General features: G+C 42.5%; 1 protein-coding gene across 2 annotated transcripts in view; it reads right to left on the bottom strand.

Annotated features, from left to right (window-relative positions):
• The window catches only part of CHCHD3 (coiled-coil-helix-coiled-coil-helix domain containing 3), a 252,354-nt gene that overhangs the window by 14,675 nt on the left and 223,298 nt on the right, over positions 1–14,381 (bottom strand). The window lies entirely within an intron of this gene.

Below are 14,381 nucleotides of genomic sequence, written 5' to 3'. Positions count from 1 at the left end.
CCTCCTGCTTTGTAAATAAAATACAAGGTCAACCAGCAGGTCTTCATTGGGTTCCTGCCAACTCTTTAGCCTTCATTCCCCAGGCATCTGCAGCATTTCCAGGTTTGGTTTTCACGTGTCCCTTCACATCTTAGCTCACGTGGCTGGCTCTTGATTTTGGGAATGCTTTGCACTCCTATCCATATACGTGGAAAATACCATGTCTTTTTAAGTGGAACCTTCTCTAATAGCTTTCACTCCCTCTCCCATCATGGTAGAGTCTATCCCTCTTTATGGTGACCCCACTGACCTTGTATTAATGTCTTTCAGTCCTTCACTGGGCACGAAATGCTGACTATAGTCTATGTACACTATTTGCACTACTAGCCTACATTTATTAGGATGCAAATCCCGAGAACTGTCTCATTTTCTTTGTGACCTCCGATACTGATAAGGATACCTCTTAGAGAAGTCATGCAATTAGTTGTTGAGAATACAAATGGGTGGAGAGAACAAACAATTTTTAATTCCTGAACTCACATTTTTCTAATTATACTTACAAATCTCAAAATTTAGTTAGAGTGAATATGCAGTACCTAGCTTAAGTGCTTCTAAAAAAGTTTATCATATACACTTGAAAAATGATAATAACAAAATAAATCAAATGAATTATACAAAGCAAAATAAAATAGTCCTAAGATGGTAGAGGAATTTTGATTATAAGAATTAACACACAGAAAATACATACTATTATCATTTTTAATCTTAACATTCATATTTTTTTTTTCAAATTAGATTTGCTTAATACAAAAGGTTTCCAGTCTCTCATACTAGTTCTTTTTTTTTTTTGAAATTTAAATTTTGTCATTGCCACAGTAAACTTGAAATAGCATTATTTTAAATTTAATGGATTCTAAAAAACCCCTAGAGAACACAGGACTGTATTCTCATCAATAAGGAAACCCCTGGGTGACAATTTGTCTCCTCATTACTTTTATCCAACACACTACGCCAATATATATTTTGCTACAATAGAAAACTGAAATGCAAACCATGTTATGGGTCCCTGAGGGAATTTACTTCTTACTACCCTCTAGAGAAAGCAGACATACAGGGGAAAAATAATCCCACAAATTTTACATAGCTTTGCTTTTATTTTTTATTCATTCCCTTACCGCTCTGCCAAATATCTAAGAACAGAATTGAAATCCAATCCCAGGAGTTTCAATTCTCTTTAAGATTTCAAAGTTCAGATGTCTGTGGATTTTTCTGGACATGGATTTCCTTAATCCCCTGCCGTGAGCATCAGCATCTAAAAGGAGCCAGCTGTGCTTCCAAGGGCAGAGGCCCAGACTTCAGCAAGATGCACATCTGGGTAAATGCTGAATAAAATATGACTTCGAAGAGGTCAGCCAAACCTCGCACACACACAACTAATGCCCATACTAGTTCCCAGGAAAGCAGGAGTATGAACACATTTATACTCCTAGTGTTGAGAAACATCCCCTGCCCAACATATCTTAGTTTTAAAAGGGGAATGGGGAGAGATGAGAACAACCCTGACCAGATATATAGCCCTTCCCTGTTACCTAGAGGAAAAAACTGTGAAGAATTAGCTTCCACATTCTGCACTTCATTCAGAAGATGGGCTTTTTGACTTTAAAAAGATGATTCACAATGGGGTTTGTCTAATGCTATGAACTCCTTAGAAAGAGGTCATTTAAGTTGTATATAAGCATTTACCCTGAGTTGAGCTATTTATCATACAAGTTAAAGTCCTGAGTTATTTATCTTTTGAAATGTGTCAAAATATACTTTTCACCACAAATCAATGCTACTCACTCCCAGGGCCCTTGACTTCCTATCCAGTGGTCTGGAGTGTGAGCATTTCTGTGTGTGTGTGTGTGTGTGTGTGTGTGTGTGTGCGCGCGCGCGCATAAAGAATTTCAAATATTTGTAATTCTTATTGCATACTTTTCAACCTGCATTGATGAGTAGATGGCAGAAAGAAGGGAAGGAGTAGAGATCAACATAACTGTTCCCTAGTTCCTGGAGGAGACTCAGGCACATTTTTCTTGGATTAATCTATAGAGCAAAGCTCTGCCTCATATTGATCTGCAATGCTTGTTATGCTGCCTTAATGCAACATTTTCACTTTGGGAAAATGCTAAATGAGATTACTATCTAACATTAGAAAGCCATAAAACACAAGCCATGGCACCTTCCATTCAGGAAAAGGATTTCAAAGACATTTCCAATACACATTATGGTAAACCTCTATACAGTCATTGTGTCAGCAATTGATTTTTATTGACGGCTTTCATTCCTGCTGATGGAAAAAGCCTCTATGAGGCAAAAATAACAAAAGGCAGAATTTCAAGATACCTAAGAAGATAAATTAAATCTTCGCTGCAAGAGACATTTAAACAAATTAATTACTTTGCATATAAATAAGATTTAGAAAGAAATAGTGAAGGACACATGACAAGAGAAAGATAAAATATAAATTTGAGAATTCAGCATAATAATAAAGAAGTGAGAGACAGAATAGCTATCCCAAAACACACTTAGTAAAAAGAAATTGGTGAAATATAATCAACATTGTAAAATATATATTCATTGAAGACAATGAAGAAAAATATCTATCACATGATCTCACTCATATGTGGAAAGTCCAGATAAAGAATCTGAAACGTGAGGTTGGGAGTGCAGGAGGAGTGGAAGGAGACTGATTGGTGGAGACAAGGCATCTGGCAGTATGGGAATTCTTGGTAAGAAAGGGAACGGAGAATGGAAAAAGGATTCTCCTCTCAAAGGTATAGGCATTGGTGACAGAACAGACACAGGCATGGAAATGGGGCGCACAGGGGTGTCTCAGAAGGTGCAGAGACTCCTTCACAGGAGATGCTCAGGAGTGGCAAGGAACAGGCCAGAGACCCTCCTATACCCCCAAGTTGTACTCCTCGTTACGGCACATGGTCAAATATAAAGTAGACGTACTTAAAGCAGGAGCATATCTGTGCACTGGCTGTAGGTCTTGTCCTCACACCGGTGTTTGGAATGTGCAGTGTGAGCCCCCTTCTTGCTTTCCAAAATAGACATGTGCTAAAATTATTGGCTGGTTAATAGTTAATAGAAAATGGAGAAAGCTTGATATAAAATGCATTTGAAAAGTAGGAGTTTATGGATATTGGTCAATTATAATTACTTACTCTGCATATGCTCAAAGTTCAATTTAAAATCATTTAACATACGTATGCTGACAATATGCATAAAATACAGTTAAAGCAATACACAACAATTGGTAACAGAAGTTACTTCCAAGGAAGAGACTTGGATGTGAGGTCACAGACTTAAGGAGGTTTACTTTGCATGTGATATTCAAATTTTCTATCATGGACATATGTTACTTATCAAGAAGTAATTCACTTTTAAGATTAAAATGAAGTGTGTGTGTCTTGTAGGCCCTGAGAAATTTCTATTAGGAAGTCTGCTTTCCGCCAAGATGCCTAATCACTAACATCCATTTCTATGGGTTCTGTGGCACAAATAGAAGACTGATTGAAAACTTAAGACAACACTGAGACGCCAGACATGAAACACATGTAAACTCTACAAAAGGACACAAATGTATACTGGGAAATAACCGAAATAATTCAATATACCTTCAAACATGTCAACCTTCAGCACAAGCTCTTCTGATTTACTATCTCAGCAACCTCCTGAGAAAATATACCCACATAAGTCACAGGGCAAACCACTGGGAGTGAAATGTAACATGAGGTTTGAATAGTCTGGAAACTCTCTATCCATGAAATTCTTCTCTGTTGCTCTCTCTCGACCTCCCTTCCTCTCTTAATTGTGAGTAATCCCCAAAGCCCAGGTCTTGGCCCTAATGCTCTTCTATGGTTCTTGGTGAAGTTTTTCTTCCCTCTTTGGGGGGCTCTCCTATTGCTCTGGGTGTGACGGAATGGATTTTTCAGTTGCCATCAGAAAGTAGCTGTGTGATCTCAGGTTTCTTTGGACTTCAGCTCTTCATAAAATACACAGATAGTAACCCTACCCACCTGATGCCAGGCCTAGATCTGATGGTCTTCTTATATCCTTCAGAACTCTAAGAGCTCTAGACTAAACATCACCTGAATACATTCAACTTATTTGATTTCCATTTTCTTATTCAAACAAGATCTACCCCACCCCCCCACCACCACTGGCCATATAGACAGTTCATTGTCATGCATTAAATTTTGGCTCTTTTGCTCTTAATACTCTATATTCAAAAAGTTATTGAGAAAGTAGCTCTTCCCTTGAAAAGTCCTACTTTCAGCTTTCCTCAGTTTCCCCATCATTACCCTAGGATAAGCTGTCAATTCATCACAGAAAATTATTATTGGCCTCCAATGATTCTCCTGCCCTCACCTGAGCTGCCTCCTTTGCAAGCTCATCAACATGATCCCACTAAACACATGCCCTGTGAATGCCAATGTCAGTCGGGATTCTCCTTCCACAACTAATGTTACTTCCAAAATACTTCTCCTATCCCTTGAGTAAAAGAACTCATGGAAATTTCTGCTAAACCACTCTTGACCTAGTCTGACCTAGATAATCCTTTTTAGATTATCTTTGGAAACAACAGTTGCAAGGTTGTTTCCAAAGATAACAGGAACCAGTAGAATAGCTGAAGGGCACAACTACACATATTCCTAATGCCCACTTCCCAAGCCCTGTTATAAAATTATAGAATCATGTTTTGATTTTAGGTTATTTTTCACTTGTGTGCAAGGGCACTATCTACAACAGTGGTAAGTTTCCATAGGAAATAAATTCATTTCAAAGGGCTTGAACAAAAAGAGGCGTATTTAAAAAGTGTTCAAATAACTCGACTTTGTACACAGTGCCTTGCATCTTTGAAACTCAGAGAATATTATAAATATTAATCTCTTAATTCCCTGAAAGTCCCTGGAAATGAGAAGAAAGTCTCTTTGCATTTGGGAAATAGATATGTTTAAGGTAACTGGTAGGGAAAAGCATAACTCAGAAGGTGAGTTGCTAACTTATAATCTCCTCCATCTTTAGCTTTTAAGCACAACTAATCACACACTAACACCATTTGCCAATTTTTGGAAGACAAGTACTCTATGAATTCAAGTAGCTAATGTTTCCCTACTTAATACTCCACAAATAAGGGATGTACCTCCAAAGCATTATGTATCTAATAACAGTGCAAGCCAGGTGGAGTGTATGATCACATTAAACTGTATATGTGTTTCTGGAACACCCATGCAACTACTCCATTAAAAATTCTAGCATGTTCCTTTTTGTTGTTGTTTCTGATTAACTAAATTATTAAGTACTGATACCAACAGAAGGTATTAAATTCCAATATATCATATAATTACAACCCCTTTTAGGGTTACTTATGGATTTAAGCATTTTTCAGAGAAGGTAAAGATTTAGCAAATGGCCTTAACGCTCTAGGCTGCTGCTAAGACTTAAACTAATAAGACCAGCCATGAACTATCGAAAGTGAACTACTACACATATTCTCCAAACGATGGGCCTTATCCATGAGCGTATCACAGAGGTGGAATCGCAGTAATTCCCACATATAGGAAAAACCACGTATCTCTCGATTCAAGTCCTGGGCTGGATTCACCCTGCTGAGCTCCATTAGTTTCACATCTTCCAAAGGGCTCCGTTTCAGCAGTGTTCATGTAAGCCACTGCACACAGCACCAATCTAAAAGCGTCTGCCTGCCTTCCCAATGTCCCTTGCTACAGCTCTCCGTTGAGTGTTTCTGGAGAAAAGTAATATAACCAGGGATACTCGAATGGTTATAAATTTGTAAGTAGACATTAAATTCCGCCAACCATGAATTTACATTTCTGTGGCAAATTCACTCTGGCCCTCTTTACGACGATTGTTTCATGCCATCTCCAACTCCTTTTCACTCTTGGCCATTTTCATTTTTCTGTTTTTCACTGAGCAAAACAGACATCAAGAGCCTGCTCCCTGGTCTTCCCATCATAAGATCTCTGAATCTGCACTGTTTCTGTTGCTACTTAGAGGAAAAGTGCCTCTCATAACAGAAAGCCATCCTTACACATGGATCCGGTTCTTACCTCCCGCCAGCCCGCTGTCAGTGGGATTTTCCCCTCCTTGCATCTTCACCTCCTTCTCTACTAGGTCACCTTCACTGGCACTGCGACATTCTCCAGAACAGGGTTGGCTGACAGACCTCCCTACACCCTGGGCACCCTCTCAGTTCTCACTGCCACCGTTTCAGCCAGGGTGGCTGTGTGGGAGAGGGGTGACGTGTGGGGAAGAGGAGCCAGACTGCTGGGAGACAGATGCTCCTAACAGCCACACTGAAAATGCTCCACACCTTCTCAGTCCAGCACAGTGGTCACAGCCACATACTGTGACTGATCATCAGAAATGTGAGTAATGAAAATAATGCATTTTAGATTTTACCCCATTTTATTTTTTAATTAACTTATTATTAAAAATATTTTTATTGAAGAAGAGGGGGAGGAAGGGAGAGAGAGAGAGAGAGAGAGAGAGAGAGAGAGAGAGAGAGAGAGAGAAAGAGAGAGAGAGAGAAACACCCATGCAACTTTGGCTGCCTCATGCATGTTCCCCATTGGGGGATCCAGCCTGCAACCTGGACAAGCGCCCTGACTGGGAGTCGAACTGTGACATCCTGATTCATAGGTCAACACTCTCCTCTGAGCCACACCAGCCAGCCTAAATTTTATCCCATTAAAAAAAAAAATCAAAACAGTCACACAGGATTAGTGGCTAACATATTGTTGAAAGCACAGCTCTAGAAAATATCTTTACAACTACTGCCTCCACCTCCTTACCCTCTATTCTCTTCTATCTACACCGAAGTGGCTTCCCCTCAACCATGCAATAAAATGGCTCATTGCTAAAATCAGACATTTATTTTATTTTATTTTTATTTTTTGAGAGAGGAATCGCGAGATAGAAACATCAATGAGAGAGGAACATCAATCGGCGAAAGACCCACAGTGGGGACTGGGTCCACAACCTGGAGATGTGCCCTGACTGGGAACCGAACTGTGACCTCTTGATTCATGGGTCAATGCTCAACCACTGAGCAACACTGGCCAGGTGCCAAATCCAGCATTGTTGCTGTTGCTGTTGTTGTTGTTGTTAACTTTAACCAGCAAAGGGCAGTCAGAATGGTGAGGATCATGTGAGCACTAACGCTGATGGCACTTTTAAATGGTTTAAGACACCCAGGCACTGGCTGCGAGAACCCCGCCGTCCAGTCCGCAGGCAGATCGGGGAGAGAACGAGATGGGAGGGCTCTCTTCTCTGTAATGCTGGATGCAAAGAAAACCCAGATCAGAAATCAAAGGTGCCTGAACGTAGCCTTTATGGAGGACAAGTGAGACCTGGAACCCTGCCCAAAATAAAACCACAACGGATACTGTGACTGAGTGCTGCTCACACATTAGTCACTAACCTAGGACTAAAAAACTTGTGAAATGTGAAGTGTTGTTATTTCATTTCATATATCTTACAATAAGAGGCACAGAATGGTTGTGGCTAGATAGTGCACTGAGTAGAAATTTTAGATGCATCTGCCTAATGTAATCAAGGTGGGCCCCCAGGAACGGCTGCTACCCCAGCCCCTCCGATCTCAGCACTGAGAGTCCCGACGAGGCAGATTGGGGTGCTGCTCAGGACAATAACTTCAGTTCAAGGTCTGAGTAACTGGTTTGTCATCTAAACTGGACACAGTAATGAGATAAATTTTTATTTATCACAACCACACATAATGAAATAAAGCACTGAGGGCTTTTATAAAACTTGCAACATGAGATTAAGTCAACAGTCATATGAATTTCTAGCAGGTACCATCAAGTGCACTGCTTTTAACCCCAGCCTAAGCTGTAGGTGCCACTGTTTAGGCTGAAGGAGAACTGCTGGACGGGTGGAGGTCTGCTGCTCCCCTCTTTCAGAAAGAGGTCATCTGACGGTAGCCTTTACTGCCCTATTTGTAAACTAATTCCATTTCCACTGTATTCCATTTCCTAAACCTGCCCATGAGTCGCCATTTCTGAAATGTGCTGAAGGTTAATATCTTTGTATGTATTACAAATGCTAATCAAAGCGGAGTGTAAATGTTCTCTTATTCATTTCTAAGGAAATGGCAGATATGACTGCACACTAAGGACATTTGCCAACAGCTGTCTACCCTGATATTTTTTAGGTTCCTGCAAATGCCAGTCACAGTCTCACTGATGCTCAGGTAGTCTAAAGTAAAGGGGGAAGGAGGAGGGAGGGAGGGAGGGAGGGAGGGAGGGAGGGAGGGAGGGAGGGAGGGAGAGAGGGAGGGAGGGAGGGAGGGAGGGAGGGAGGGAGGGAGGGAGGGAGGGAGGGAGGGAGAGAGGGAGGGAGGGAGGGAGGGAGGGAGGGAGAGAGAGAGAGAGAGAGAGAGAGAGAGAGAGAGAGAGAGAGAGAGAGAGATTCTCCTACTAGGAACCACACCAGGACAAGAGGCAATGAAGTAGAGTCCTCCAGGTTTGTGGTACAGTGGGTCCTCGCTTCTCATCTGTCTCCTGTCTCGAACAATTTGCTTCTCAACCTGACAATCCTCTCATGCTGATGACCTGTATGATCAGTCGTGCATCTCTCAGGTGACAAACAAAGGAAATAAGGCACAAATATGAGTCAGATGTTAAAATCTCAGGATATTGGTGGTGGGTTTTTTTTTGCTTCTGTTGCTGTTTATAATTACTGTGAAATTTTTACTTTTTACTGTACATTTCCTTTCCTTTTTGTTAAAATTTTGTTTACATTTCATGGCCTTTTTGTTTTTAAAGTGTTTACTTATAGGTTAAACAGTACTGCATATAAGAAAGGTTAAAACAGGGACTCATGTGGGGGTCTGGAATGGGTTCCTTTAATTTACATCTCTTCTAATGGGAAAATATGATTCGGTTTTAAGACAGCCTTCGGAACAAATTAAGTTCGAGAAACGGGGTTCCACTGTATTCCATTTCCTAAACCTGCCAGTAGGAGGAAAGGTGAAAAGAGAAGAGATACAAATGGCACTATACAACCTTCTAGAAGCCTCTTCCACTCCTTTGTCCCTTCCTCTTCCTTTCCCCAGGCTTCTGATTCCTGGGGTAGGCACTGCCAATGATTAGCTAAACAGATTTTTACATATGCTTCTAACACAGAGGTAGCAAATACAGAGGAACAATGCCAGCTCCTCAATGCCTATGCCAATGACAGAGATCACTAATCAATCATGGCTCCAGGCCGAGCCTCGTCACAGCCCCCAATCCTCAGCGAAACGCTGCAGGGAGCGACTGCGTGGGGCAGAGCTGGCGCCTGGGACCGGACTAACTCCTCCCTGCACCGGCTCCCTTGAGAGAGGCAGCGCTGGGCAGGCTCTGGCTGTGCTCTGCTGGGGCCCTGCAGGGAAGGCTGAGCATTTGGGGGCTGAAATTCTCGAGAGGTCTGGCTTCCTTTCAAGGAGTACTTTGCCATACAAAATCCAAGGTTTCTGAAAGTAAGAAAGAGACCAGATAATATCCCTTCCTGACTCATTCACATCCTTCTAAAAGGCAAGCAAAGCCAGGAAAAGCCATCTGGGCTTAGCAGTCTGTTTCTTTACTTCCTGGAGAAAAGAACAGGGAGAAGATGCTCCATGATAACTGACTGTTTTTAAGGCTGACTTGAGGTCCGACTGGTACTGTCACCACTTTCCTTTGTAAAAGCATGTGGCAGGCACTAGAGTACCTTCCCCACATATTTACATCTCGTTCATTTGGCTTTGAATTTCATTGTTTTCTGCTCCAGAAAGCCCTTAAGGACACCATCTAGCATCCAACCTTCATAATTTGGTCCCCCCCACCTCAGAGTGGGACTTCCTGAGCATCTCACCGCCTGCGGTTACAGGTTACGGGCCAAATGCGATTCTCCCCGGCTGCCTGTGCTTTCTGCTTACCACGGGGCTGCCTGGCCGCTCTGAGCCGTTCCAGGAACAGGAGCAGGAGGAACTATTAGCCGCAACCTGCTCGGGCCATGGCCACGTTCTGCTCCCAAGGATCCCTCGTACCCGCTGCCACCTGTTACGTTTAGTCTGTCGCTCAAGACAGGCCTGCCTCCCACACATGCTCAAAGGACCTCCTGCGTAAAGAAAGTAGAAAACCAGAGATTGGCAAAACCCTGCCGGGATTTAATGACAGATGGCACATCAAGGCCTCAAAATAATCTGGAAAATAAAAACGGAGGTAGGTTCTCATGGCTAAAAGTGTGGCTTTGCCTGGAAAACAGACAAGCTGGAAGAGACACACCGGGCTCTCTGTCTATACCTGGGAACCAAAAGCAAGGCGGGATTTCTCCCGTGACATGCTCGGCCCTGGTCCCCACAGCTGTGGCTCTTGAGAAAATGCTAGTTGCAGGAGGCGGCCATAGAAAGGACAGCACTCGTCTGCTTTACAGAGAGTTGAAAAGATGTACGTAATTTTTCTGGGGTCCCATGTGTTTGTCCGTGGGGTAAACAGAGACGCCTTCCCCCACCCTCATATTTGCTTGAAGAAAAACACAGCTGCCTTCCTTGCATATTAAGACACAACTCAAACTAGAGAGATCGAACAAAGATTTCAAAGGGAAGGAAAGTTTTCACAGCATAAAAGACACTCCACCAAACCAAAGTGCATTGAAATGAAAAAACCAAGGCGAAGTAATGACTATTCTCCTGGGGGACAAAAGTCCTATTGAGCAAGAAGCGATAGGTGCCATTTTCTAGAAAAGCCACCTGCTTCTGCTACAGATCCTCGGGAGCCAGGAGGATTTCAGAGCCCTTCCACCGTGGGGGTGGTGTGGGAGAGTGTGCAAGCATATGCGCCCCGAGGCAAAACCAATAGGTAATTACTCAATGCTGCCCCCATGGGACAGCTGACCCATCAAGTCGACTACATAATGATCCTCCTTAAGCCAGCATCCCACTCCCAGCCGCCCTTAGAGGAAGGCTTTGGAGAAGCATGCTAACCCAAGTGAGAGCAAGGGAGAGGCCCCTTCCTTTGGGAAGATACTGTGCTGCCTAAGGGACCCACCCCGCAGAAGTACAGAACGTAGCAAGAGAAGATATGGAACCTAATGAAGGTTCATTACCATTTGCTATATTTACAAGTGCATTAGATGGCTGCCGGCGGGGCTGTTTTATGTGTTGTCTTCTTCATGTGGCAACCTTTCCATAAATCAAAGCAAAAGCCAATACCCACAGTTTCTCGTTCAGAACTGCCTGACAACAAAAGTTAACAGTGAACCTGCACTGTTATTTATCTTCATAACTGTGTCCACAACGTGGCAAGATGGTGCCACATTACAGTGGCACTGTCACTAATGCACGCAACGGGTGACCGGGAGGTTAATGGGACTTGACAATCACTATCGTTTTAATTCAGCCAGAAAAAGCAATGGCTCTCTTACACTTTTCTTAAAGTCTGCATGCAGGAGTTTCCTCCTCTAGGCTTTGGCTCCATCAGTGCTTCTCTCAGAAAACGCCTATAGCCAGGTCAAATGCAGTCTTGTATGGCGGACAATAGAGACCTCAGGGAAAGCAGGTACGTCAGCTCTCATAAGAAGATAACTTGTTATGAGGTATCTAACTGGCTTTCTTCATGGAGAGCTACCTGACTTGAAGATGTCATGTTTCCAAGTTCAACTAGATAATGTTAATGAGATGTACTTTCACTGTGGAAAAATATATAAATCTGTCCACATTAACACAAGTAATAATATCGTCCTCAAAAATAGCAAAGATCATAAAATATTCTAACGTATTAACAACCCTTCCTTTATAAAAATTCACTGTACAGAAATCTGAACTGAAGGAATCCCCAATTAATGAGAACAATCTAATACACAATATTCCATTATATTGTGACTTTTGCTATTGTCTTAACTACCCGATTGATACTGTCACAAGGAAAGCTCACCTTCGCGCTGGCATGCATTGGAAATGCACTCTGGCAATTAGCTAATGTCCAACAAAAATCAGCCTGTATTAACAGCCTGTAATGAAGACCATCAGCCACTAGATAAATCAAACCATTAGGCAGTCAGATTGTCACATGGCCACAATCCCCTCATTTGCTGCTGAATTTATTCCAGCATGGATTTCCTAAGGGCGGCACATAGGCCAGGTGCTGGGGGGAAGACCTATTTACCAGGACAGAATACAATCCCTGCCCTCAAGAATGTTTCCTTTTCACCTGGGAATGAGATTCTCACAAGGTAACTTGATATACAACCTTGGTAATGGGCCTTTCAACTCCCAAGAGTCTGTAATTCGTACTTAGTTTTTTAGACAACGTTTTTTTCTACTGCAAACTAACTCAAGGTCCCTTCTACAGGGAAAACATTCTGAGAGTAGGAGCTAAAAAGCAAGAAAAAAAAATGTTATATCAGATTAGTTCCATTTAGTAAATAGCAATATTGATATTAATGAACACCTCAGGAGAGTACTACTGAAGGCAGGGTATACAGAGTTCATGCCTTTAGGGGCTCTTGCTCTAGAAGGGAGATAGGTGTACAGGCAACTATAATGCAAACTGGATTGTAATTAGGGCTTGAGTTACATGAACACAGAGGGAGCAATTAATTGTGCCCTCTTTTTTGGTGGAAGAGTGGAAAGGGAGACATAGAGTCTCACATATAAGACTCTTGCTCACTGGATGAGTTTGCCAGGAGGAAATGGTGAAGGTGTGCTGTGTTATGGAGGCAGCAGGAGCACACCTGCAGAAGCATGGAGATGTAAGGCATTATCTCTCTTTAATGATGAACTTTAAGGTTTATGAGAGAGGATGGCAAGAGATGAGGTTGAGGATGTGTCAGGTTATTTTCATACTAGAGGCCTGGTGCATGAATTTGTGCACAGGTGGGGTTCCTAGGGGTGGCTTATGGGGATCAAGCTGAAACCCACAGTCCAACGCTGCCTGCAGCTCCTAACTGCCACTCCCACTCACCCTGGCTCCACTGTGCCTGCCATGGGCTCGCGCCCCATCAGTCCCAATCAGGTGAGGCTCACGTCACTGTGGGCCGTGAGACCTGCGCCCAGTGCCCTCCCAAGGGGAGTGGCCTGCAGGACCAGGCTGAAACTGGCTCTCCAACATCTCTGAGGGGACCTGGATTGCGAGAGGGCACAGGCCAGGGCGAGGGACCCCACCAGTGCAAGATCAGGGCCAGGGAGGGACCACAGGGCCGGGGAGGGACTATGGGAGGGATCTGGAGCATGCCTGGCTCCATCTCCTCCAGATGGGGGCTGGCTGGCCAGGGAGGGACATGGGAGGTTGGCCAGCCAGGAAGGGACCTTGGAGGGTTCCAGGGCATGTTTGGTCCATCTTGCTCAGTCCCAATCAATCAGATAGACCCCAGCAGCAAGCTAATTTACTGGTCATTGCATCTGCCCCCTGATGGTCAGTGCATGTCATAGCAAACAGTTCAGCTGCCTTAGCAAATCATTATCATATTACGCTTTAATTGGTAGAACTGTCGACTGGTCACTGGACACTTACCATATTAGGCTTTTATTATATAGGATTGTGCTTTAATATTTTAAGTTTTGGATATTCATCCTAACTTCTATATAATGATTTATTAGATACTGTCAATTATTCAGCTTTGAGGCAGAAACTTATTTTGCTTTTAATCATATGGATCAAACTGATGGATGAGTAGATCTTGAGATTGCAAGGCAAGCTGTTAAAAAAAACTATTATCAATTGCCATTACTTATCACTGCAAATCAGGATTAGCACAACCCTGTGCAAGCACATAAATAATTTTGGTGCTGAGGCTGATGTAAGACTGTAGCCACCATCCTTTGCCCCCCGATTTTTAAATGTTATATTCATGAAAATAAGCTTCATTGTTTTCTTGATAATAAGTCTGTATATAAAGCTGAAACCTGCAGCTTTATATAAACTAGAGTTATATTAATAAAATATCATTGTTATCAGTTGTGTTAGGTTTCCACACAAGATTTCATTTGAAAAGAAAATTTCACTTGCTGTTAAACAAAAACTAAAGCTTGAAAGTGACTGGGGGAACTGGGAAATAGAAGAGAGCTGTTCTTATCAAGGTTTCTGCATTTCCTTTCCACACTCCATAGAGACCTACATTTCCCATAGAAACAAAGCCATACCTGTGACTAGGTTTGCCTTTAAAAACTAGAGTTTAAATGACACACACACAGACAAATGTAGCATTTTTTTTTCTTTTTGCTGCTCACCCCTCCCCCCCCTTTCATTCTTAACGCAAACAATCGGGTTAAACAGGCTTCTAAGGACTCACATAGACAACTGCAAGTATCATTTTTATTTCTGGGGAAAATTATAGTCCAAATGCCAAGA

The sequence above is a fragment of the Pipistrellus hanaki genome, assembly GCF_964339955.1.
Source record: "Pipistrellus hanaki genome assembly, chromosome: 10".
Lineage (NCBI taxonomy): Eukaryota > Metazoa > Chordata > Mammalia > Chiroptera > Vespertilionidae > Pipistrellus > Pipistrellus hanaki.
The sequence above is the reverse complement of the archived record's forward strand: the minus strand, read 5'-3'. Positions and strand labels throughout refer to the sequence as shown.